The sequence below is a fragment of the Mustelus asterias genome, chromosome 27, assembly GCF_964213995.1.
Source record: "Mustelus asterias chromosome 27, sMusAst1.hap1.1, whole genome shotgun sequence".
Classification (NCBI taxonomy): domain Eukaryota; kingdom Metazoa; phylum Chordata; class Chondrichthyes; order Carcharhiniformes; family Triakidae; genus Mustelus; species Mustelus asterias.
Window position 1 is genome coordinate 3,000,367 of NC_135827.1, and position 26,995 is coordinate 3,027,361.

Here is a 26,995-nt window from a genome sequence, read left to right on the forward strand (position 1 = left end):
GTTCAGAAAGGGGGCGCATACGGTCTGGATCAGGGCCAATGACCCCGTTTTCCACCACGTACCCTAGGATGGCTAATCGGCGCGTACGAAACACACACTTCTCCCTGTTGTAGGTCAAGTTCAGGCGAGATGCAGTGCGTAAGAAGTTCAGGAGGTTTGTGTCGTGGTCCTGCTGGTCATGGCCGCAGATGGTGACATTATCCAGGTATGGGAAGGTAGCCCGCAGCCCGTTCTGGTCCACCATTCGGTCCATAGCACGCTGGAAGACCGAGACCCCATTGGTGACACCAAAGGGAACCCTGAGAAAGTGATACAAGCGACCATCCGCCTCAAAAGCCGTGTATTGTCGGTCCTCTGGGCGAATGGGGAGTTGGTGGTAGGCAGACTTGAGGTCTATGGTGGAGAACACCCGGTACTGCGCAATCTGATTGACCATATCAGATATGCGCGGGAGGGGATACGCATCCAGCTGCGTATATCGGTTAATGGTCTGACTGTAGTCAATGACCATCCGGGGTTTGTTCCCGCTCTTGACCACCACGACCTGCACTCTCCACGGACTAGCACTGGGTTGTATGATCCTTTCTTTGAGGAGCTGCTGAACCTCAGATCTAATGAAGATCCGATCCTCAGTGCTGTAACGCCTACTTTTAGTCGCGATGGGCTTGCAGCCTGGCACAAGATTCTGGAACAAGGAGGGTGTGGTGATCTTCAGCGTCAAGAGGCTACAGGCGGGGCGCGTTGGGCAATTTGGAGGCTGCTGCTGCTTTCCCACTGCCAGTGAAGGGAGTGGCCCACTGTACTGTAGGATTACACTCCTCAAGTGGACCATGAAGTTTAGTCCGAGAAGTATTGGCGCGCAAAGATACGGCAACACAAGGAGCTTGAAACGCTCGTAAACTGTGCCTTGCACCGTTAAAGTTACCACGCAACTCCCTAGCACGGCAACAGACTGGGACCTTGATGCCATAGAGATTGTCTGTTTGGCAGGTTGAATCTGGAGTCCACACCGCTTCACAGTGTCTGGGTGGATAAAGCTCTCAGTGCTCCCGCTGTCAAACAGACAATAAACCACGTGGTTATTTACCTGTATATTCATCATAGATTTGTCAAGTCTATGAGACTTGGCTTGGTCCAGGATGATCGACGCCACCGTTGGTTTATGAGCGCCACTGCAGGCAGCTGAGGTCGATGAGGAGGACCCCTGCTGGTCGTTCGTGGTCAGTGTCGACCAACATGGCTGCCCCCATGAATCGCACGTGGGTGAGGGCGCCAAACTCAGCGACCCCTGGTGGTCATACTCCTCCGACTCCATCGACCGTAATGGCGTCGTCCTGGTCTCGCACGTGGACGAACCCCGCGACGACTTCGACGATGAAGACCTGAGCTCTGAAGAATCGCAGGCCGCACTGCCGTTCCTGGGTTTAGATCGGCACACTTTTGAATAATGCCCTTTTTTACCGCATGCGGTGCACAACACAGCTTTAGCGGGACACTTTTGCCGAGTATGCTTCGCTCCTCCACAGAAATAGCACCGCGGGCCGCTCGGGGCTGCAGCCGTCGTCTGGCCCGAATGGGAACACGCCATTACACAGCATTTCGAACCCGAGGGACGAGGAGGGAAATGCGATTGCTCCTGCCACGTTGTCTCCACATGGTCCTCCGGATATAAAACTAAGCTCTTGGAGGCCGACTCGAGCATCTCTGCTAACTCGATGGCCTGGGTAAGATTAAGGTTACCCTTCTCCAACAGTTTAAGTCGAATGTACGATGATCCGACCCCGGCTACAAACGCATCTCGGGCGAGGTCGTACATGCTCTGCTCAGCCGACACAGCTTTGCAGTCACAGCCCCTGGCTAGCTGTAGGAGCGCATTCGCATAGTCCTCCATCGTTTCGCCAGACTGCCGTCGTCGAGTGGCTAGGAGGTAACGAGCATGTATCTCGTTAGGTGGTTTGGTATAGCACTTCTTTAGAAGCTCGAGGGCCTTAGGATAATTAGTGGCCGCACGGATCGCGAGGTAGACAGTGTCGCTTACCCTCGCATGGAGGACCCGGAGTCTGTCATCATCTGTGGTGACCGCTGCGGAGGCTGCCAGGTAGTCTTCGAAACACTTCAGCCAGTGGTCGAAGGTGTTAGAAGCGCCCACCGCACGTGGATCTAGCGTAAGGCGTTCCGGCTTCAGAGTTTGCTCCATACTCTCTCTCTTTTTTTTTTCGACGAGAGTTTAACGACAGTAAATAAAATTGATGCGCTGTTCAGACACGAGGCTTGAAGCTCAGTAAATGAAAGGCTTTTATTTACTGTTAACGAAGCTACCAGAACTTATATACACTATCCCAGACTGAAGGGGTCCCGGCCAGAGCAGGGACTCTTATACCTCTCCCAGGAGGCGGAGCCCGACTGGGATGTGCCACAACACTACAGTACAAAGGTGTAACAACCCCACCCTAACCCCGACAGCAACAATAGCACAATCCAACAGTAACATATGTACATCCTTGTAGTCCTGGCCAGCCCCTGGCTCAGCACTATCCAGTGGGAACCAACGATGGTTCACCACAGAACCATAGAAAAATTACAGCCCAGGAGGAGGCCATTCAGCCCATCTTGTCGATATAAGCCCAAGGACACCCACGTGCCCTTTCTTAGAACTCTCTGAAAAACACAGAGAGAGACTGAGCATGGGAAACTCGAACAGTGAGTTCAGCAGGCCAACAGAATGGACAATGTTCCCAGCATCACTTTTCCAACCTTCTGTGAGGTTTCCCTATTATTAATATTTACAATATCAAAGAAATCTGCTTGCAAAAATTATGTTTAAATCATGCTATTATTTTATTGAATTATTTGGAACTGTCCGAATCCTCTCAGGTTATTGTATAACTCATGTTTTAAAAAATTAAACCTGACAAATGGATTTATGTTAAAATTCTACAAAATAGCCACTGACAAAATCATTTGCAAAATGTGAGCCTCGACCCAAGTTCCTGCCACTCACCACAAACTCACACCAGGCATTCTTCAAAATTAGGTGCCAACATGGGGAAGCTACGTAACAGGACATACGAAAAATCAGGAGCAGCATGCGATAGACGGAGCTAAGCAATCCCATTGCAAATACATTAGGTCACCGCTCTAATATATACCCAATCCTGTCATAATTGGTGGAATGCAATCAAGCACCTAACAGGAAGAAGAGACTCCGCAAACATTCCCATCCAGCAGATACATGGGAACACCACCAGCTGCAAGTTCCCCTCCAAGCCACTCACCATCCTGACTTGAGGGTTACCATTGACCAGGTACTATGGCTGCAAGAGCAGGTCAGAGGCTGGGAATTCTACACCGAATAACTTACCTCCTGACTCCCCAAAGCCTATCCACCATCTACAAGGCACAAGTCAGGAGTGTGATGGAATACTCTCCACTTGCCTGGATGGCTGCAGCTCCAACAACACTCAAGAAGTTCAACACCATCCAGGACAAAGCAGCCCCGCTTGATTGGCACCACATCCAACATCATAAATATTCACTCCCACCATCACTAGCGAACAGTGGCAGCAGTGTGTACCATCTTCAAGATGTACTGCAAGAACTCATCAAAACAGCACCTTCTAAACCCGCAACTTCTACCAGAAAGAAGAGCAAGTGTAGCAGGTGCATCGGAACACCATGAGCTACAAGTTGTTCTCCAAGTTCCATGTCACCCTGACTTGGAAATGTATCGCTGTTCTTGGGTTAGAATCCTGGAACTTACTGCCTAACAGCACACTGGGAGTATCTACACAACATGGACTGCAGCAGCTCAACTAGGCAGCTCGCCACCACCCACTTAAGGGCAATTTAGAATGGGCAACAAATGTTACCCTTATCAGTGATGCTCAGATCCCAGGAACAAATAAGCACACACATGCATACACACACACTCACACACTCACACATACACACACACATACACTCACAAACACACACATCCACACATTTATACACACACTCTCTCTCACACGCACACAAACACACACACACACATGTTCTCATTCACAGACTCACACCGACACTCAGAACCACATACAAAGACACACAAACACATAACACAGAAAGACATGCACACTGTTTAAAGAAAACATGCATGTTCATGTATATACACACTCCCATTTAAAGAAGCAATCACAATCATACAGAATCATGCACACACAAACATGCACTTATTCCACACATATTTACTCAGTCACACATACATATACACACACACAAACTCTCACACCGCCCTGCACTCCCCCCTCACCATACACACTCAAACACACTTAATCCTCTCCTTAAGCAGTCCCTCTGAATCGAGAATGATTTGCTTCCACTCCAGTTCAATGGGTTGTGACATGGTTGATTAGATCAATGTGTGATCTGTAGAGGGTCAGACTGAGGATTGAACAGAGGGTTTGTGCGCTGCCTCTTCATTTCTCACCACTGGAATTTTAGCGGGTGGGTTGCAGAGAATGTGAAATGCCACTGATGGTCGGGTGGGAATTTCCAACTTTTAGACCAGCGCAGCTGGAAAATTCCGCCCAGTGTGTTCAGTCCACTGGAGCTGGTTTGATTGATTGGCACCTTGATGCTGGGCAAGTTGGCTTGGGAGAGTGCACTGCTGTACATGCACATTTGGAGGCACCATTGGTGGTACTTCCCCAGTGCTTGGAGGTGCCTGTGTTAGGTTGTCCAAGCTTGTGAAGCTGTGGGAATGGGGGGTTAACTGTTACTCAATGAACAATGATCTTAGTCTCAGATTTGAGATCCTGGTCCCCAAATTTTCTTTCTCCCAGGTGATGGTAGGCTGAGTTGGCACATTGGAACCGATGAGGAATTTCGACCTTTATGTCTGCCCTCACTAAGAGGAGCTCCCAAGGTAGAGCAAATGATTCTCTGTTTCTAGGATCTTGCTATTGATCTTAGTCAATGTCGGGAGATGTTATGCTGTAGGAACTGGCTACAAGAGGATCTTAGATTTCTAGGTGTTTAGTGAATTCCCACTTTCTCATTTGCTTCAGAGAAGGTGTCAACAATGACCGAGGGCTCAGTTACTGACATATTCCACTGCTGCTTCACAGCGTCAGGGACCCGGTTCAATTCCAACCTCGGGTCACTGTCTGTGTGGAGTTTGCACATTCTCCCCGTATTTGTGTATGTTTCCTTCGGGTGTTCCGGTTTCCTCCCACAGTCCAAAGATGTGCAGATTAGGTGGATTGGCCATGCTAAATTGCCCCTTAATTTAAATTTAAGTCTCAGTTTAAGTTTTAAGTTAAAGTTTATTTATTAGTGTATCAAGTAGGCTTACATTAACACTGCAATGAAAATCCCCTAGTCACCACTCTCTGGCGCCTGTTCGGTTACACTGAGGGAGAATTTAGCATGGCCACTGCACCAAACGAGTATGTCTTTTGGACTGTGGGAGGAAAACAGAGCACCCGGAGGAAACCCACACAGACACAGAGAGAACGTGCAGACTCCACACAGACAGTGATCCAAGCTGGGAATCCCTGGTGCTGTGGGGCAGCAGTGCTAACCACTGTGCCACCCTGCTCAAGTATCCCAAGAAGTTCAGCTTAGGTGGATTAGCCATTGCATATGCGTGGGGTTACAGGTATAGAGTGGGATTGGAGCTGAGTAAGATGCTCTTTCAGAGAGTCAGTGCAGATTCGATGGGCTGAATGGCCTCCTCCTGTACTGTAGGGATTCTATGGTTCCATGATTCTATGAATCACATTCACTCACACTTGGATACGGACGTAACATGCACACTCAAACACACTGACAATTCACCTCAAATACACAACACATCCACTCACACACAAACAGTTATTCACAAACACACACACACTCAGATATACTTGCAGTCACAGTTACTCACACCAACATGCACACAAAGAACAGACTCATAAAAACACATAAATGCACAAATATGCAGGGCTGGAGGGAAAAGTGGGGGGAACGGGATGAGGTGAGTTGTTCTTGCTGACATGACCAGCCAAATGTTCCCTATTTATGCTTTAACCAACCATTCTCTCTGATTGTAGACATACACATACGCACACACACATACACACACTCATACGCACGCACACACACACACATACTCTCTCACACACACATGTGCAAACACACTCAAACAATCATGCTGTGACTCACACTGTCATGAACAAACTACCTCACACACAAACACCCAGACAAACACAGATTTCTCTCTGTGTATTACAGTCCTCCTCCATGTCAGAACCGTCGCTTTGTGATGATGATGCCACTTGGCCCAGGTGTTGATGGAACATTCACTTGCTCCCTCTCTGCAGTGGAACGGTGTGATGGTCCAATCACCTCTGGGAATAGTGAGTTAGGAGGAGGGGGAGAGAGAGCTGCCATTTGGAATCTGTCAGGATCTGGTTTCAATGTGGCCTTTTCCAGGACTTGGGAGCAAGTTGAGTCAAGTCCTTCCTCACTGCTGTTCTGAGAGGCCCAGCGAGGACATTCCGAGGCGGGGGGATTGAGGCTCTCTGAATATACTACATGTAAGAGAGGGCAAAACCAGCCGGTAGGATTTGTGTATGACTCCCATCTGAGCGAGTCCCAGCCTAACAGAGTTGGGCTGAATCCTTCAGAGATTTTGACGGGAATCCATCCAATACACAAACTGCTTCTGGCTGCTGCCAAGATTACTCAGAATTGCACTTTTATTTACATTTTTACTTAATACCACTGATGTTACAAAAATTCTTCATTAAACTATCTGTATCCAGCATGTTCTTATGTTCAGTCCTCATTCCATTGAGTCAAACTGATCTTCAGATCAGAGCTGGGAACTGTTTACATTTGCGCTAATCAAGAGGCAGTTGAATTTTGGGGTTGGTTGTGAGTTATGAAGCAAGTTGGAGCCAGCCCATGAACTCTGACACTGAAATCATGGAATCATAGAATCCCAACAGTGCAGAAGGAGGCTATTCAGCCCATCAAACCAGCACCGATTCTCCAACAGAGCATCTCTCCCTGGCTCATACCCCGGTCCTATTCCCAAACACCCCATTTATTTGCTGTGGTTAATCCCCCTGACCTACACAACTTTAGACATTAAGGGGCAATTTAGCATGACCAATCCACCTAACCTGCACATCTTTGGACTGTGGGAGAAAACCAGAGCACCTGGAGGAAACCCACACGAGACACGCGGAGAACATGCAAACTCCACACAGACAGTGACCCAAGGCCGGAATCGAACCCAGGTCCCTGGCGCAGTGCTGACCACTGTGCCACCGTGCCACCCTATAATTCATTGAGAAAGTGTGACAGATTGGCACGTGCTCATGCAAAACTCTGTTGCCTGTGTCCTAACTCACTCAATCGCTATTCACCCATCACCCCTGTGCGCACTGACCCAGAGTAGCTCCTGGTCTGGACACTGAAATTCTAAAACTGCCATGCTTCTTTCTAAAGCCCTCTGAGGCTGTGCTCCTTCTCACATCTGTAATCTCTTTTCCAACTCTCCTAGGTGTCTGTGCACCTCCAATTCTGGCCTCTCATTCATTCCCGATTCAAAGCACTCATGATTAGAGGCTTTTCCGTGTCCCTCAGTTCAGGAATTCCCCACCTAAATCTCTGCATCTCTTTCCCTCACATTCTTCCTCAGTCTCCTTTGGTTACCCGTCCGAATGTCATCTTACGTGGCTCCGTGTCAAATTTGAACCATAGAATCAGAGAAAGTTAACAGTGCAGAAAGAGTCCATCGTGTCTTTGCTGCGAAGCAACTTGTGAAAGATTTTACGACACTATATATAAATATAAGTTGTTGTTGTTATGAGGGTTCTCATGACCGACCATCCTCACTTTGCAGTGGCACTGTGGGAATTCCAGGTTAACGGTCCACACCGTTCTCCCAGGGTTTTGGTGGATTCTACACTGAATCTACACCAGGAACGGGAGAATTCCCAAATGAAATTCATCCCAATCCAATACTGATCTGAGGATCAGGGGCCAACATTCACATCACACTGAATGAGTGGATACCCTGCAGTCAATTCGCAAACAATATTGAGTATATTTGTGTCAAAGCAGGCAACATAATTAAGGATCCCACGCACCCCAGACATTCTCTCTTCCACCTTCTTCCGTCGGGGAAAAGATACAAAAGTCTGAGGTCACGTACCAACCAACTCAAGAACAGCTTCTTGCCTGCTGCTGTCAGACTTTTGAATGGACTTACCTCGCATTAAGTTGATATTTCTCTACACCCTAGCTATGACTGTAGCACTACATTCTGCGCTCTCTCCTTTCCTTCTCTATGAACGGTATGCTTTGTCTGTATAGCGCGCAAGAAACAATACTTTTCACTGTATGTTAATACATGTGACAATAATAAATCAAATCAAGTCAATGTTTTGAATGTATGATAACGCAGGAAATACACTTTGACCCAATTGATTCATTCCCTGCTGCCCTAGGGCAGCATGGTTCTCCTGAGACGGTGGTGTGGTTTCAGTATGGGGATGGGACAATGACTCATGCTCCCCCTGGCCCCACATTCTTATAAATAAATTTAACAATCATGTCTTCTTGGTTGGGATCTGCAAGGACCCTCTGCTGAATTCCCTGTTGACCTAGTTTCGGTCTGTCCAGCTGGTGAGTCGGCTATCTCTGGGCAAGGAAATCTCCTAGTGAGGCCTCAAGCTGGTGTTAGCCCTGCTCCAGATCCTAATTCATATGTCCATATGTATGTCTGTATTTGCGTGTGCAAAGTGCTTGAGGGTGCAGGTCTGAGCACCAACCAACTCATTACCTCAACCAATATGGCAGTCAGGGGCTTCCATCTTCCTCGCCACCATATTGAGGTGTTGAGAATGGATGCGGTGCCTTGGATCTTTCAGCATTAAATGACAGAGTGTGGAAATGGTGAACTTGCAGGAGACAGCGATCCCCATACCTTAATGTTCTTGCCTTTCTCGGAGGTGGAGATCATGAGAGAGGGAGCTGTTGTCAAGGAAATCATGATGTGTTCCTGCAGTGCATCCTTTGCTGAATTTGGGAGCTTGCTGCATACAGATTGGCTTCCTGCATCAAGACAGTGGCCATGGGCTGGATTTTCACAGTCAGGGAGATTCCACTGAGATACAAAAGTAACAGTCAGGATTCCGGATCCTATTCCCAGTACTGCCCCCCATTTATGTCATTGAGGGGATAAGGGTGCTGGCTCCCTCACTGAGGGGGTTGACATCTACCCATCTCCCATAGTTTACATCGAGTCGGGCCAGTGGTAAAAAGTCTCATGGTTTATGGTCCCTCAGAGGTGTCATAAACTATAGTCTGGATGAGAGAACTTGATTTGATTTGATTTATAATTGCCACATGTATTAGTATACAGTGAAAAGCATTGTTTCTTGCGCACTATACAGACAAAGCATACTGTTCATAGAGAAAGAAAGGAGAGAGTGCAGAATGTAGTGTTACAGTCATGGCCAAGGTGTAGAGAAAGATCAACTTAATGTGAGGTAGGTCCATTCAAAAGTCTGACAGCAGCAGGCAAGAAGCTGTTCTTGAGTCGGTTGGTACGTGACCTCAGACTTTTGTATCTTTTTCCCGACGGAAGGCGGTGGAAGAGAGAATGTCCGGGGTGCGTGGGGTCCTTAATTATGATGGCTGCTTTGCCGAGGCAGCAGGAAGTGTAGACAGAGTCAATGGATGGGAGGCTGGTTCAACACCTCTATTTTCTCAGAAGATTAAGGAAATTTGGCATGCCAGCTACGACGCTCACCAACTTTTACAGAAGCATCATAGAAAGCATTCTTTCTGATTGTAGCACAGCTTGGTATGGCTCCTGATCTGCCCATGACCGCAAGAAACTTTTAAAAATGGGAATTGGAATGATTTTGCCCATACCATTTCATGCCAGCCAAGCTGTGCTCCTCCAGCCACTGCCCATGGCCCCAATATTCCCCATGATAATCCGGCATTTCGATACCCATTCACCCACTATACACTCCGTACAGAACCAATGAACCCTGTAGTAATAATTGGATGTGTGAAAAACCTTCAAAAGCCATTAAATCATAAGTTTCAATGTTCTGAAAAAACTCTTCTTACTACAGCCAGATAAAAGTGTCATTCAGTAGCAGAAAATGCAAGCTCTTGATAGCTTCTGTAACTAAATGGGGCAATTGACAAAATATATCACAGAGCAAGAGCAATCAATCAAACAATGTCTTCCCTGGGGTACAGTTGTTTCAACAGTCTAATGGAAGATGGGATCTCAGCCAAGCCTCATTGTCCATTCTAGGCTTGATTGCCTGACTAATCTGTCAATTTCACAAAATGTATTTAAACAAGATAAGGTGTGTAAATGCTTGCAGTTTCTATGTTGATACTTTTTGATATTGATTTTTTTTGAATGATTGACAATTTTATAGCTTGTAGGAAAATGAGTTTTTTCAGATGCTGGAAGGTATGAATGAATGAATAGTGTTTTACCACAATTCCTATTGTTATTGCCGGGTTCATTAGTTCTGTACAGAGTATACAATGGGTGAGTGAGCATGAGACTGACATTGGTTGGCATTGAAGGTATGAGGAGCCTTAGGGGTTGGGTGGAGAGGCATCAGTTGACAAGGATGATGAGACGGATCATAGGGAATGGTTGGGATATGAGGTAGCTTCAGTTGGTATCGATGGGGCATGTGGAGTGTACAGGGTTGAGAGTGTGTGAAGGTGAGGGTTAGAGGGCTGTTCTTTATTTTGTTCATCTGGGATGAATTTCATTTGAAACAGTCCACCTCAGTACCCAGCAGCCTCTGTGGCTGCCTCTGAACTCAGGGGCTGGGGGGGGGAGTGGGGGCGGGGTGGGGGGGGGGGGAGTGGGGCGAGGGGGCAGTGGGCTCAACTCCTGTTATGTAGCACCCCTCCCGGAACGGAAATCCTGCCTCTGCTGACACTTTCTCCAGAGGAGAGTGGGCTGAGCCAGGACATTTCCTGACCCCACTGTTGCCCGATTCTAGGCTCTGAGATCAGCCCTAGAATTCCAAAATACTCCACTGGCTTTGGGACATCCTGGAGTCATGAAAGCCACTGTAAAAACGGAAGTCCCGGATGAACAGGGATGTCCACTGCTTAGTGAAGTCCAGGTCTGAGCTGTTCAAGTCAGGTGACTCTGACCTATACAAGAAATCCAGGTAGAATCTATGAAGAATCTTTCAAAGACGCCAAGAGACCATACCGGACCGAGCTCGCGTCCCAGGCTAGCCACACAAACACCCAGTGATTATGGCAAGATCTGCAAGACATAACAGGCTACAAGATGAAGACATGTAGAATTACTGGTAACAATGCACCCTTCCCCGATGATCTCAATGCATTTGTATGCCCGTTTTGAGCAAGAGGTCAGCGGGAGGTCATCTGTACCAGAAGCATCAGTTGAACCCATATCCGACTTCACCATCGCCGATGTCAGATCGGCCTTCTTGACAGTTAAGCCACGGAAAGCGACTGGCCCAAATGGGGTACCCGGACGAGCACTCAGATCCTGTGCGGACCATTTGCGGGGGGGTACTTGCAGACATCTTTAGTCTGTCCTTACTCCAATCTGTGGTCCCTAACTGGCACAAATCAATTCCAGCCTCCCGGGTTGCCTGGATCCACTACAGTTCACCAACCGCCGCAACAGGTCCACAGCAGGTGCTATCTCCCTGGCTCTACACTCAACCCTGGAACACCTAGATAACAAAGACACCTACGTCAGACTCCTATTTATTGACTACAGCACAGCCTTCAACACTATTATTCCTACGAAACTCATCTCCAAACTCCATCGCCGAGTGCTTGACTCCTCCCTCTGCGACTGGATCCTAGACTTAACCCACAGACCACAATTACTAAGGATAGGCAATGACATCTCCTCTATGATTATCCTCAACACCAGTGCCCCACAAGGCTGCGTCCTCAGCCCCTACTATACTCCTTATACATCTCTCACTGTGTGGCCAAATTCCCCTCCAACTCGATTTTCAAGTTTGCTAATGACACCATCATTTGTATTGGTGTAGGTCGGATCTCAAACAATGATGAGACAGAGTACAGGAATTAGATAGAGATTCTGGTGAACTGGTGCGATGACAATAATCTCTCCCTCAATGTCAACAAAATGAAAGAGATCATCATCGACTTCAGGAGACATTGTGGAGGACATGTCCCTGTCTACAGGGACAGTAAGAAGTCTCACAACACCAGGGTTAAAGTCCAACAGGTTTATTTGGAATCACGAGCTTTCAGAGCGCTGCTCCTTCCTCAGGTGAGTGGCTTACATCAACAGGGATGAAGTGGAAATAGTCGAGAGTTTCAAGTTTCCAGGTGTCCTGACCACCAACAATCTGTCCTGGTCCCTCCAAGCTGACGTTATAATTAAGAAAGCCCACCAACATTCTCAGAAGACTAAGGAAATTCAGCATGTTTGCTACGACTCTCACCAGCTTTTACAGATGCACCACTGGTTGTATCACAGTTTGGTATGGCTCCTGCTCTGCCCAAGACCGCAAGACTACAAAGGGTTGTGAACAAAGCCCAGTCCATCACGCAAACCAGCCTCCCATCCATTGACTCCGTCTACACTTCCCGCTGCCTCGGAAAAGCAGCCAATATAATCAAGGACCCCACGCACCCCGGACATTCTCTCTCCCACCTTCTTCCGTCAGGGGAAAAAGTACAAATGTCTGAGGTTACGTACCAACCGACTCAAGAACAGCTTCTTCCCTGCTGCCATTAGATTCATGGGTGAACCTACCTTATATTAAGCTGATCTCTCTCTACACCCTAGCTATGGCTGTAACACTATATTCTGCACCCTCTCCTTTCCTTCTCCCCTATGTACTCTATGAATGGAATGCCTTGTCTGTATAGTGCATCAGAAACAATACTTTACACTGTATCCCAATACATGTGACAATAATAAAGCAAATCAAATCAAATCAAAAGTCCCGTATTTTGAATTAATGTGAATTATTATACAAGAGATACTTTCAATAACCAAATCCCATTTGAGAATTAAAGTAACCACGTTATCACTATGATGGAAGAAGGTGGGAGAGAGAATGTCCGGGGTGCGTGGGATCCTTGATTATATTGGCTGCTTTTCCGAGGCAGCAGAAAGTGTAGACGGAGTCAATGGATGGGAGGCTGTTTTGTGTGATGGACTGGGCTTTGTTCACAATCCTTTGTAGTCTTGCGGTCTTGGGCAGAGCAGGAGCCATACCAAACTGTGATACAACCAGTGGTGCATCTGTAAAAGTTGGTGAGAGTCATAGCAAACATGCTGAATTTCCTTAGTCTTCTGAGAATGTTGGTGGGCTTTCTTAATTATAGCGTCAGCTTGGAGGGACCAGGACAGATTGTTCACAAATGAACGTTGCATAATTACTGGTGAGAAACACATTTAGCCTGTGTGCTAGCATGACCCTTTAAAAAGTGATCATTCATAGGTCATGTGATCCGCTCAGGACCTATCGAAACGGAGCACGTGAACCTTGACCTATGGAGTGGTAGAGCGTCAGTCCAGGGAGGGAACCCCCTCCCTGCAAGCCAAGGAGTTGGAGGGACAAGAACTGTTTCAGTGTTGAGCTTATGTGTATTGTTTTGCTGCTCAGAAAACACCATATCCCTCTAACTCTGCACTGCGGGCTTTCAATGACTGGTTAGCACTGCTGCCTCACAGCGCCAGTGACCCGGGTTCGATTCCTGGCTTGGGTCAGTGTCTGTGTGGTTTGCACATTTTCTCATGTCTGCGTGGGTTTCGTTTGGGTGCTCCGGTTTCCTCCCACAGTCCAAAGATGTGCGGGTTAGGTTCATTCACCATGCTAAATTGCCCTGAGTGTCAAGGGGGCTAGCAGGGTAAATATGTGGGCTTAGAGGGATACGGTCTGGGTGGGATTGTTGTCAGTGCAGGATTGATGGGCTGAATGGCCTCCTTCTGTTCTGTTGGGACTCCATGATTCTTTGATTCTATGGTGTCCAAGTCTTGTGTTCCATGACTTCAACAGCCATAAGCTACAATACACGGCATCTCTGAGGTGATTGTTTCTGATAACGGCACCACTTTCACAGCCAAAAAGTTTAACCTTTATGTCAAGGTGAATGGGATCCAGCAGATACAAACGGTCTCTGACCACCCCGCTTCCAACGGGTTGTTGGAGGGAGCAGTACAAACCTTTAAAGCCTCAATGGGGAAGCAGTCCGACAGGTCTCTGCCACTCCGCAGTGCCAAATGTCCTCTCTCACACAACATAACCCCTCACGCTACGACAGGGGTTATGTCAGCTGAGTTGATGATGAACCGGCGTCTTAGAACCCGCCCTGAACTTGTTTTTCCCAATTTGACAGAGAGCGAGCCTCACAAGAAGCGCCATGACTCAACTAAGGGATGATGTGGAGACGCCGGCGTTGGGACTGGGGTAAGCACAGTAAGAAGTCTCACAACACCAGGTTAAAGTCCAACAGGTTTATTTGGAATCACGAGCTTTTGGAGCGCTGCTCCTTCATCAGCTGACCTGATTCCAAATAAACCTATAGGATTTTAACCTGGTGCTGTGAGACTTCTTACTCAGCTGAGGGAGACAGGTCATTTGGAATGGATGACTTATTTTTTGTCTGAAACTTCGGGGCTTGTTGCAAGGACTGACCCAGTATTTCATGTCATCGACTTACAGAACCGGGAAGTATGGAAGCTCACAGACCATAGAAGAAGCTGCAGCTCCACCGCTAGACATGAGGACCCAGTAGTAGTTTCAAGTGTGCCAACAACCAAGTCAGAGATAATTGAAGCAAATGTTTCCCAATGAAATCTCAGATGTCAGTAGAAGCAGAGGAAGAGGGTGATGGCACTGGATCATCTTCAGAATCTGAAACCCTGCCTTTTACTGTTGCAGACTCTGATACCTCAATCAGGGAGGCACTGGTCACAGAGATGCCACTCTCTGCAAGAGACTGAAAGCCTTGGGATGGACAGACTTTATGAACTTTGCCAATTTACCCCCTTTTCTGGAAGTTCTGCCTAGGTCGTACATAGTTGTATATTAGAGTGCTTTTGTGGGAACTAAAGGGAGAGGAATGTGATAACACAACCCCTCTAAGGGGGGGCGATCATTCGCGGGTCACGTGACTACGAGCAGTTGCAGCCTTTGAAGATGTTTAGGTGCCTGAAGGAGAACCTGAAGATGCAGCTTTTAAAAACACTGACATTATTATTAGTTAGCTAGAAGTTGGCTGCTGTCCACCAATAAACTAAGTAAATTAATGTGCCGAAATGATATAATATCAGATTACCCTTGGCCAGTGGACACTGGTGAACATGACCTTTCTGTGATAAACCCCCTTGCTGCTTTATCCAAAAATACGGTTACAAATCTTTAATGTAGCAAAAACTAATAGTGAATCAGTGACAGCTTTAATGTGCTCCATGTCCAGATCACCGACTGCATCCAAACCAGAAACTCTACCTCATGATGTTTGGTTCCAGAACGATATTTTGCGAAGTTGCGGCAGAGTGTCTGTGAGCGATAAGTGTAGCTCCATTCATCAAGGATACTGGAAGAAAGAGAGAGGAAAGAATCCCTTCAGCATTTTCATTAACATTGTAAATCTGGCGCAGTCGAACATTTTTACGATTTGACTCGATACAGTGAGAACAACTCCCCTGTGCGCTTGCTGATGGGACACCTTCGTAACTAGCAGCTAACTGACCTGTGGGGCCAGTGAGTCGTAAATAGGAGGCAGCAGCCTCCTTAGTGAATGCCTTGTCCTGGAGGTTTGTGGGAAAGCTGTGCATCTGGAGAGCGATGGTACTTTCTGCCAGCGCTCAACAATGGGACACCGGGGCAGCCACGCTGGCGAAAAAAAGATACACATTTCCTGTACGTCAAGGAAGCAGCAATCGCAGGAGCAGACGGGGTCACAACAAGTCCATCAGCACAAAAATCTGCAGCCCAAAAAATTCAGTGTAAACAAAAAATGGGTGGAGAGTGAGACATTCTTTAATTTCAGCCAACAATTTGAAAGCAAATCTCCATCTCTCGCCCTTCCAACAGCACACAAACAAGGCTTTTAAAGAATTACCTGATTGAGCTGAGCGAGGAGCGCTAAAGAGGCAGAAAAGTAAACATCTCTTTCTTGGCCTCCTCTCATTACTCTGTATAAACACACGATCATGTTTAGAATTTAATACATATTTAAAATATTTGTGGAGCCTTTAATTACATGAACCTCCCCGCCCCCCCCCAACCCCACCGCCCTCTCCAGCCACCACTGAACATAAACTGACTGCGCAATCCTGAACGATAAAAGGAATTTCTCATTTTATCTTACTTCTGCTGAAGCTACCCCACCCTGTCAGTATACAATTTTCTGTGATTGTTCTTGTTTATTCCAGAGTGACTAAGTCAGGGCTTTGAAGTGGAAATGAAGATTATCAATCTGTCTGTGAAAGAATGAAAGAACAAATTGCCGCAAATCCCCGCCCTGCCTAATTCTCCCTCTCAGATCATTCCTCAGGATCAAACCTTCATGAAGCAGCCACGAATCCCACTGGCCACATCCGTGTTGGATTGCGGGGTCTGGGTGGGAGATTGAAGGGTGGGATTTTATGGCTTCACTCATCCCAAAACCGTTCCATTGGCAGGTCATGCTGCAACTTGACAGGACCTAACTAAGGAATATTGTGTACAATTCTGGTCGCCACAGTACCAGAAGGATGTGGAGGCTTTGGAGAGGGTGCAGAAGAGGTTTACCAGGATGTTGCCTGGTATGGAGGGCATTAGCTATGAGGAGAGGTTGGAGAAACTTGGTTTGTTCTCACTGGAACAACGGAGGTTGAGGGGTGACCTGATTAGAGGTTTACAAGATTGTGAGTGGCATGGACAGAGCGGATAGTCAGATGCTCTTTCCTAGGGTAGAAAAGTACTAGGGGATATAGGTTTAAGGTGCGTGGGGGAAAGTTTAGAGGAGATGTGTGAGGTAAGTTGTTTTACACAGAGGGTGGTGAATATCTGGAATGCGCTGCCCGGGGAGGTAGTGGGAGCAGGTACAATAGCAGCATTTGAGGGGCAACTAGACGAATACCTGAACAGGTTGGGAATGGAAGAACACAGACTCCGTAAGTGCATACGGTTTTAGTTTAGACAGGCATCATGATGGACGCAGGCTTGGAGGGCCGAAGGGCCTGTTCCTGTGCTGTACTTTTCTCTGTTCTTTGTGGCGGGCGGGACAGTAAAGTTCCAGCCTTGGAGTTGATTCCTGCAGCCCCACTGGAGAGAAGGGGAGGGCACAGAGGTCATCTTGGAATCGACCCTTGGTAATTTCTGTCAGCTCTGTGCTGACTGATAGGGATCAGTGCTCAGAAAACCCAGCTCCATTAAACTGGTGATTTGTTTTTTTACCTTTGTTCATGGGATGTGGGTGTCACTGGCTCGTGCAGCAGTTATTGCCCATCCCTAGTTGTCCTTGAGAAGGTGGTGGTGAGCTGCCTTCCTGAACTGCCATGATGTGGAGTTGCCGGCTTTGGACTGGGGTAGGCACAGTAAGTAGTCTCACAACACCAGGTTAAAGTCCAACTGGTTTATTTGGAGCTCGAGCTTTCGGAGCATTGCCCCTTCATCAGGTGAAGGGGCAGCGCTCCGAAAGTTCGTGCTACTAAATAAACCTGTTGGATTAACCTGGTGTTGTGAGACTACTTACTGTTTCTGAACTGCTGCAGTCCATGTGGTGTAGGTACATCCAGAGTGCAGTTAGGAAGGGTCTTCCAGGACTTTGATCCAGCGACAGTGAAGGAACGGTTGGAATGGTGAGGAAGGTTATTTTGGGCTGCGCTATTGACTGAGAGTGGAAGCTGATCACTCCTCAGTGCAGGACTCAATATCCAATCCACACTGAGATTCTGTTCCTGGACCACTGTTTGGTGAATGTCTGGAATCCTCAAAATCCCCATTTGATCCGTTACTTTCATATTCAGGCATGTACAAATACCCCTCAGGTTTGTCTTTATCCAGGATGGCAATGGTAAAGTTGCAGGGAGTGTGGGGGAGTGGGGGTGGGGGGAGTGGGGGGGGGGGGGGGGCGGGGGTGGTGGTGGGGGGGAGCAGCTATGAGATAAAGTTTCTCCTTCTGAGTTTGTGTGCCAGCTGTGTCTCGGTTGGTCACAACCTCACCCCATAGTCACAAGTTTCCACTGAAATACGGAAATCCAGACCATTGCCCCAGTGCGGTGCTGTTGGAGTGCTGCACTGTTGGAGGTACTGCCTTTCAGATGAAATGTTAAGCTGAGGTCCTGTCTGTCCGGATGGAGATAAAATGGCAGTATTTTGAAGAAACGTAGGAGTGTTCTCCCGGCGCCCTGGCTAATATTTATTCCTCAATCAACATCACAAAGCAGATTATTCTGGTGCTTCTCACATTGCTGTTTGTGGGAGTTTCCTGTGGGCAATTTGGCTGCTGCATTTCCCACATTACAGCTTCAAAAGCTCAGTGACTGTGAAGAGATTTGAATTACCCAGTGGTTGTGAGAAGGAGCTCTATAAATACAAGCCTTTCTTTCTTCATTCACACTCCCCTCGCCACCATATTGAGGCTTTAACGAGTGACAGGTGGTCCAGTGTCGAGGCTCACAAGTCTCCTCACAACCAAGAATATACTTACAATGTTGTGGTTATCCTTTCAATGAGCCCTCTTCCCAGTTACAGAGAAATCCTGAAAAACTTTGATTCACCTTTCCTCACCACCACAGATGTTCAGTTTACTATTGTTTGCATGACCCTAACCTGGGCGGCACAGTGGCACAATGGTTAGCGCTGCTGCCTCACAGCGCCAAGGTCCCGGGTTCAATTCCCGGCTTGGGTCACTGTCTGTGTGGATTCTGCACATTCTCCCCGTGCCTGCATGGGTTTCCTCCGGGTGCTCCGGTTTCCTCCCACACTCCAAAGATGTGTGGGTTAGGTTGATTGGCCATGCTAAATTGCCCCCTAGAGTCAGGGGGATTATAGAACATAGAACATAGAACAGTACAACACAGAACAGGCCCTTCGGCCCACGATGTTGTGCCGACCTTCATCTGAAACCAAGATCAAGCTATCCCACTCCCTACCATCCTGGTGTGCTCCATGTGCCTATCCAATAACCGCTTAAATGTTCCTAAAGTGTCTGACTCCACTATCACTGCAGGCAGTCCATTCCACACCCCAACCACTCTCTGCGTGAAGAACCTACCTCTGATATCCTTCCTATATCTCCCACCATGAACCCTATAGTTATGCCCCCTTGTAATAGCTCCATCCACCCGAGGAAATAGTCTTTGAACGTTCACTCGATCTATCCCCTTCATCATTTTATAAACCTCTATTAAGTCTCCCCTCAATCTCCTCCGCTCCAGAGAGAACAGCCCCAGCTCCCTCAACCTTTCCTCATAAGACCGACACTCCAAACCAGGCAGCATCCGGATTATCAGGGTAAATACATAAGGTTATGGGGATAGGGTCTGGGTGGGATTGTGGTCGGTGCAGACTCGATGGGCTGTACATCTGCACTGTAGAGATTCTATGACCTTCCAGTCGCTTGCCATTTCAACTCACCATCTTGCTCTCATGCCCACATTTCCAACATTGGCTTGCTGCAATGTTCCAGTGAAGCCCACTTGTAGTGTGTTGATAGGGTGGATGTGGAGAGGATGTAGGCGAACCTAATACCATGGTTCACCATTTAAACATAAGGAATCAGCAATTTAAGGCAGAGATGAGGAGAAATGTTTTCTCTCAGAGGGCAGTGCGTCTTTGGAATCCTCTTCTTCAAAAGAGCAGTGGAAACAGAGGCCAGAACTTTCCAGCTATTCATGCCAGCGGGATCTCCTGGTCTGGCTGACGGCACATCCCTGCCACAGGTTTCCCAGCAACAAGGGATTCAATGGGAAACCCCGTTGATAATGGTGGGACCAGAGGATCCTGGCGCTGGAGAAACACACCGGTTCCACAGAAAATCCCGCAGTAATTGTAAGGCAGAGGTGAATGGATTCTTGATAAGCAAGAGAATGAAAGGGTTTGGCGGTAGGTGGGAATGTAGAATGTAGAGTTGAGGTTACAATCGGATCAGCCATGATCTTATTGAATGGGGGAACATGCTGGAGGGGCAGAGTGGCCTACTCCTGCTCCTCACTCTTATGTTTGTCATGAGGCTGGCAGCTCTCAATGTAAGAAGTTTAACAACACCAGGTTAAAGTCCAACAGGTTTATTTGGTAGCAAAAGCCACACAAGCTTTCGAAGCTCTAAACCCCTTCTTCAGGTGAGTGGGAATTCTGTTCACAAACAGAGTTTATAAAGACACAGACTCAATTTACATGAATAATGGTTGGAATGCGAATACTTACAACTAATCAAGTCTTTAAGAAACAAAACAATGGGAGTGGAGAGAGCATCAAGACAGGCTAAAAAGATGTGTATTGTCTCCAGACAAGACAGCCAGTGAAACTCTGCAGGTCCACGCAACTGTGGGCGTTACAAATAGTGTGACATGAACCCAATATCCCGGTTGAGGCCGTCCGCGTGTGTGCGGAACTTGGCTATCAGTTTCTGCTCAGCGACTCTGCGCTGTCGTGTGTCGCGAAGGCCGCCTTGGAGAACGCTTACCCGAATATCAGAGGCCGAATGCCCGTGACCGCTGAAGTGCTCCCCAACAGGAAGAGAACAGTCTTGCCTGGCGATTGTCGAGATGTGTTCATTCATCCGTTGTCGCAGCGTCTGCATAGTTTCCCCAATGTACCATGCCTCGGGACATCCTTTCTTGCAGCTCTCAATGTACCAGTAGCCCCACCAGGAGAACAGTGGCCATTTCCGGTACTACACTCCAACGAGTGACATGCTGTGATGGATCAGATCTTTAGAAGTGTTAGGGGGCTCGGCGAGTTGTGGGCGGGGAGGGGGGTGCGAGGTGTCACAAGGCAGGTCTGGGCTAAAGCTTGAGAGGCCATGGTGGGAAGACAACCTGGGGTGAGGTTACATCTTGGATGGGGGGGCCTCCGATGGGCACGGGGGACCAATTATAGAGGGACCCCACCTGTTGCACGGTTGGCATGGTTTCTCCCACTGCCAAGTTAAATGCTGGCAATGGTGAAACAAGCCTGTTAAGTGGGCATAATACAGCTGGCCCACTGGTGGGTTGGCTGCCCAGTGCCATGCTTGCTGGTAGTGGGGGCTGAGCCAGGTGGCGAGGCTTGTTTTAACATGGTCCCTCCTCATCAGCAGAAGAGCATCAAATCCAGCCTTTAATGCAGCTGTGGCACTGTGTGTGGGCTTGGGGCTCGGCACTCCAGGGAGCGAGTGGCTGAGAGTTGTCTCCTCCTCTCTATAATTTACTCCATGTGGTCGAGCAAAAAGAAAAGCCTGCATTTGTATAGCACCTTGCATGAGCTCAGCACCTTATAACCAATGAGGTACTTTTGATGTGTCGTCGCTGTTTAATGTACTCAGCATGGCAGCCACCTTTTGCACAGCAAGATCCCACGGCAACAAAGTGGCAATGTCCAGATAATCTGCTTTTGTGATCTTGGTTGAAGAATACTTATTGGCCAGGGCTCATGGGAAATCTGTCCTGTTCTTGTCAAAATAATGTCATGATATCCACCAGAGAGGGCCTCCAATTAACAGCATCTTCAACAGTGCAGCATTCACTCAGCACTGCACTGAAATAACAACCTCGATTTTCATATTGACGTCCCGGGGGTAGATTTTCCAGTGACACCCACTGAGGGTGTTGTTGCAGGCGGGATGGAAAATTTGGCAGACCATTTAAAAGTCTGTTGACTTCAGATGGGAGTTTATGGGTATGGGTGCCTGGAAAATCCCACCCCTGGAGTGCGACTTGAATTGTTAACCTTCTAACACAGAATACCAGGATAAATGATGGTGGAGATTGGGGGTGAGTGTGATGTTCATTTTTAATACAAAATGCTTTATGGCCTATTCAATTTATTCGTTAAGAAACCTGCTGTTTGTAGATGTGATTATGAACCATAATATATAATTCACAGGTGAATCACGCGACAGGGGGAATGGAGGCTGGGGCACGTGGCTCGGCATCCATGTAATAATTGTTGAATATAGTCATCTTGATTCGATCTGATGGAATCTTTTACAATGGGAGTGCGTGTGTATCCATTCAATGTTGCACTATCGGAGAGAGTGAGAGCTGTTTATCCAATGGAATTTTATGAACAGGAAATGAGTTGGTCAAATGGAATTCTCACAGAGCTTGAATGAATCAGTTAATGTCTATCTGGAGTCAAATAACTGAAGAGTAATGTGTTGAAACTGGGACCGTTTCTATTTTAACAGCTACTATGCCATTTCTTTGTATATTTTTGTTCCCCATCGAGCTGTGTTGGTGTAGGAGAGCTCACTACAGTGCTGAACATCGCAAGCAACAACCTTAATGTACACATTGGGCTTCAGTAGAAACCCGGTTTGGAAAAGGGAATATTGTTGATTGAGAAGATAAAAATAACTCCCCCTCTCACTCTCACATGTCCCTCATTCGATACTGGGAGCTTTGCTCAGCTCACTAATTTGCTGAACTTGTAACTCTCCCACATAGATGCGGCTTCATCGAATCCCCACTGTGCAGAAGGAGGCCATTCGGCCCATCGAGTCTGCACCGACCACAATCCCACCCAGGCCCTATCCCCGTAACCCCACATATATACCCTGCTAGTCCCCCTGACACTAGAGTTAATTTGGCACGGCCAATCCCCCTAACCCACACATCTTTGGACTGTGGGAGAAACTGGAGCACCCAGAGGAAACCCACACAGACATGGGGAGAATGTGTAAACTCCACACGGTATCTTACCCAGGCCCTCTCCCCCATCCGATACCCGTAACCCCGCTAATCCCCCTAACCGACACATTTTAGGACACTAAGGGGCAATTTAGCATGGCTAATGCATAAAGCTCTTGAAAAAAAGGGAAAGAACACATCGAGCGTCACCCTAATCCTGATGGCCACCTTTGTGTGGCTGCATCAAGCTGTGTGAAGACCCTCAGTACACAAACTCCAAGGGTGGAATTTTCCCGTCCTGCCTGCCACAGGAATCGTAGCGGGCGGGACACAGACCATGCAAAGCTCTGTTGACCTTGGAAGGGATTTTCCAGCCTTGGGGCGAGCGCGGCCGGAAAATCCTGCCCCAAGTGTCACTAAGTGATGAGGTTCTACTTGTCCACAGTGTTGCGAAGGATGGGTTTGGCCACATTGCCATGGAATGCTCGGATAGTCGGACTGTGCTGTACCATCTGAACTTTGTGATACAGGTTATGCAGAAAAACCCCTTTGACCACAAGTCCATCAGGTAGTGGTCTGCACGGAATGTCCTAGAGCCACCAACGGGAAAAGGAGATAGTGGATCCTGTCGGGTGGTCCCCTGAGCAGACTATCAAAATCATTTGGCAGAATGCCCCATCACCGGAACTTTCAAACAAGCACCAAGACCTAGCTTGGCTGGTGGTGAAAAAGGCCCTCCCTGATAGAGCCTTCCGACACTCCCAGAGTCTCACTCCATTTGCACATTGCTCTCGAGGTGATTGTGGTGGGGAAGAGACCACAGTCCACTTCCTTGTGGAATGTGCCTTTGAAAAGAAGGTCTGGAGAGAGATACAGTGGTATTTGTCCAGGTTCATCCCAAGCAGCTCCATGACGCAGGACTCTGTGCTCTGCGGGCTGTTCCCAGGGATACCGGACTCTGTGCTCTGTGGGCTGTTCCCAGGGACACCGGACTCTGTGCTCTGTGGGCTGTTCCCAGGGACACCGGACTCTGTGCTCTGTGGGCTGTTCCCAGGGACACCGGACTCTGTGCTCTGTGGGCTGTTCCCAGGGACACCGGACTCTGTGCTCTGTGGGCTGTTCCCAGGGACACCGGACTCTGTGCTCTGTGGGCTGTTCCCAGGGATACCGGACTCTGTGCTCTGTGGGCTGTTCCCAGGGACACCGGACTCTGTGCTCTGCGGGCTGTTCCCAGGGACACCGGACTCTGTGCTCTGCGGGCTGTTCCCAGGGACACCGGACTCTGTGCTCTACAGACTGTTCTCAGGGACAGGGTGAAGTGCTATCAATTAGGCAAAAGACTACTTGTGTGCCAATACAACTGTAGGCTTTTATTCATTACAGAACTAGGAGCACACCCCAACAGATAACCGACCCGAACTGAACAAGGGGGAGGAAACAGCCACCTTTATACGAGGTGACAAGGGGAGGAGCCGGCAGGGGATGTGTCCAGGCGTGACAAACACAACAACGGTGGTCCAGACAAGACAAAGGAGCAACTGAAGTCCATCACATTCACCCCTCCTTTAAAAAAAAAACGGGGTGAAGCGGAAACAATATCACAAGTTCAGACGATCTGGTGGCTTGATCCGCCGTCGCGATCGTCGTAGTGCCGGTTGCAGAGTCGTCCGAGCAGGGAGCGGTGTCAGCCCAGGCTCCAGGCACTGAGCGTCGAGAGGAGGCACCAGGTGGTGTGAGGCACACCCATCCGTCATCCCGTCCAGTAGTCGGGTACTGCGTGGCGACGGCACCGGCGACTCAAGCGAGCTGTACATAGGGGTGAGAGAAGTGAGCTGTGGCCCTGGTGGTGTATGGAGAACAGAGGGAACTGGGGCTGGGGGGTTGAGGGACATAGTGGGCTCTGGGCGCACAACACAAGGGACTGGGACAGTGGGGCGGAGGGACATGGTGGCCTCAGGGGCACCCGCGGGTGCCAAGTCACGGACAGAGACTGTATCCTCCCGCCCATCAGGGTACGCCACATAAGCGTATTGAGGATTAGCATGTAGCAATTGGACCCTCCCGACCAAGGGGTCTGCCTTATGGGTCCGGACATGCTTCCGAAGCAGAACGGGCCCAGGGTACATCAGCCAACCTGGGAGCGAGGTACCCGAGGAAGACTTTCTGGGGAAAATGAACATCCGCTCGTGAGGGGTCGTATTGGTCGTTGTACACAAGAGTGACCTAATTGAATGTAGTGCATCCGGGAGGACATCTTGCCAACGGCTGACTGGAAGGCCCCTAGACTGTAGCGCTAATAGAACAGCCTTCCAGACAGTTGCGTTCTCCCGCTCTACTTGACCATTACCCCTGGGGTTATAGCTAGTGGTGCGGCTGGAGGCAATGCCTTTGGTGAGCAGGTACTGCCTCAGCTCGTCGCTCATGAATGAGGACCCACGGTCGCTATGAACATAGGATGGAAAACCGAACAGGGTGAAGAGCGTGTTCAGGGTCCGAATCACCGTGGCCGAGGTCATGTCCGAGCAGGGGAAGGCAAAAGGGAAACGCGAATATTCATCAATGACATTCAGAAAATAAATATTGCGGTTAGAGGAAGGGAGGGGGCCTTTAAAATCAATGCTGAGGAACTCAAACGCGCGAGTGGCCTTTATAAGGTGCGCCCCACCTGGCCGATAGAACTGCGGCTTGCACTCTGCGCAGACCCTGCATTGCCTGGTAACCGACCGGACTTCCTCGAGGGAGTAGGGCAGGTTACGGACTTTGACAAAGTGGAAAAATCTGGTGACACCCGGGTGACAGAGATCGTTATGGAGGGACTGTAGCTGAACCAGTTGGGCGCTGGCACATGGTCCACGGGACAGGGCGTCTGGGGGCTCATTGAGCTTCCCAGGCCGATACATGATATCATATCTATAGGTGGAGAGCTCAATCCTCCACCGCAAGGTCTTATCATTTTGATCTTGCCCCTCTGCCTGGTGTTGAACAGAGAGGCAACGGACCGCTGGTCCGTAAGTAAAGTGAACCGTTGGCCCGCAAGATAATGGCGCCAATGCCGGACGGCTTCCACGATGGCCTGGGCCTCCTTCTCAACCAAGGAGTGTCGAATCTCAGGGCCTTGTAGGGTCCGGGAAAAAAAGGCCACCGGACGGCTCCTTTGGTTAAGGGTGGCAGCTAGGGCAAAGTCAGACACATCACTTTCCACTTGGAATGGGATGGATTCATCCACTGCATGCATCGCGGCCTTCGTGATGTCCGCTTTGATGTCGTTGAAGGCCAGACGGGCCTCTTCCGCCAGGGGAAAAGAGGTCGATTTGAGAAGCGGACGGGCTTTATCCGCATAATGGGGAACGCACTGGGCATAGTAGGAGAAGAAGCCCAGGCATCTCCTCAGTGCTTTGTGAGTAGTAGGGAGGGGAAGCTGCATAAGGGGACGCATACGGGCTGGATCGGGACCAAGGACACCATTTTCCACCACGTACCCAAGGATAGCGAGGCGGCGTGTCCGAAAGACACACTTCGCCTCATTATATGTCAAATTCAGGAGAGTGGCCGTACGGAGGAATTTTTGTAAGTTGGCATCATGGTCCTGCAGGTCATGGCCCCAGATGGTGACATTATCCAGATACGGGAAAGTGGCCCGTAGCCCGTGCTGGTCCACCATTTGATCCATGGCCCGCTGGAAAACTGAGACCCCATTGGTGACACCAAAAGGGACTCGGAGGAACTGGTAGAGGCGACCATCCGCCTCAAAGGCCGTATATGGACGGTCCTCCGAGCGGATAGGGAGTTGGTGGTAAGCCAATTTTAAATCAATCGTAGAGAAAACCCTGTAGTGCACGATGCGATTGACCATATCAGAGATGCGGGGAAGAGGGTACGCATCTCGTTGCGTATACCTGTTTATGGTCTGGCTGTCGTCAATCACCATGCGGTGTTTCTCCCCCGATTTAACTACGACCACCTGCGCCCTCCAGGGGCTGGTGCTGGCCTGAATGATCCATTCCTTGAGCAAACGTTGTACTTCGGACCGAACGAAGGCCCGGTCTTCCGCACTATAGCGCCTACTTTTGGTGGCTATAGGCCTACAATCCGGGGTGAGATTATCGAATAAAGGAGGGGGGGGGATAATCTTGAGGGTCGAGAGACTGCAGGTGGTGCGCGGGGGACGCTGCA

At 48.8% G+C, this 26,995-nt stretch overlaps 1 long non-coding RNA gene across 1 annotated transcript in view; it reads right to left on the reverse strand.

Annotated features, from left to right (window-relative positions):
* LOC144479994 (uncharacterized) overlaps positions 1–15,878 on the reverse strand; it is a 28,208-nt gene extending 12,330 nt beyond the window's left edge. The window contains exons 1-2 of the long non-coding RNA XR_013495598.1: positions 15,754–15,878; positions 15,510–15,597 (exon numbers count right to left, since the gene is read on the reverse strand). This is a non-coding gene — a long non-coding RNA (uncharacterized LOC144479994). The remainder of the gene's footprint in view (positions 1–15,509; positions 15,598–15,753) is intronic.
* Between the last annotated feature and the right edge of the window lie 11,117 nt (positions 15,879–26,995).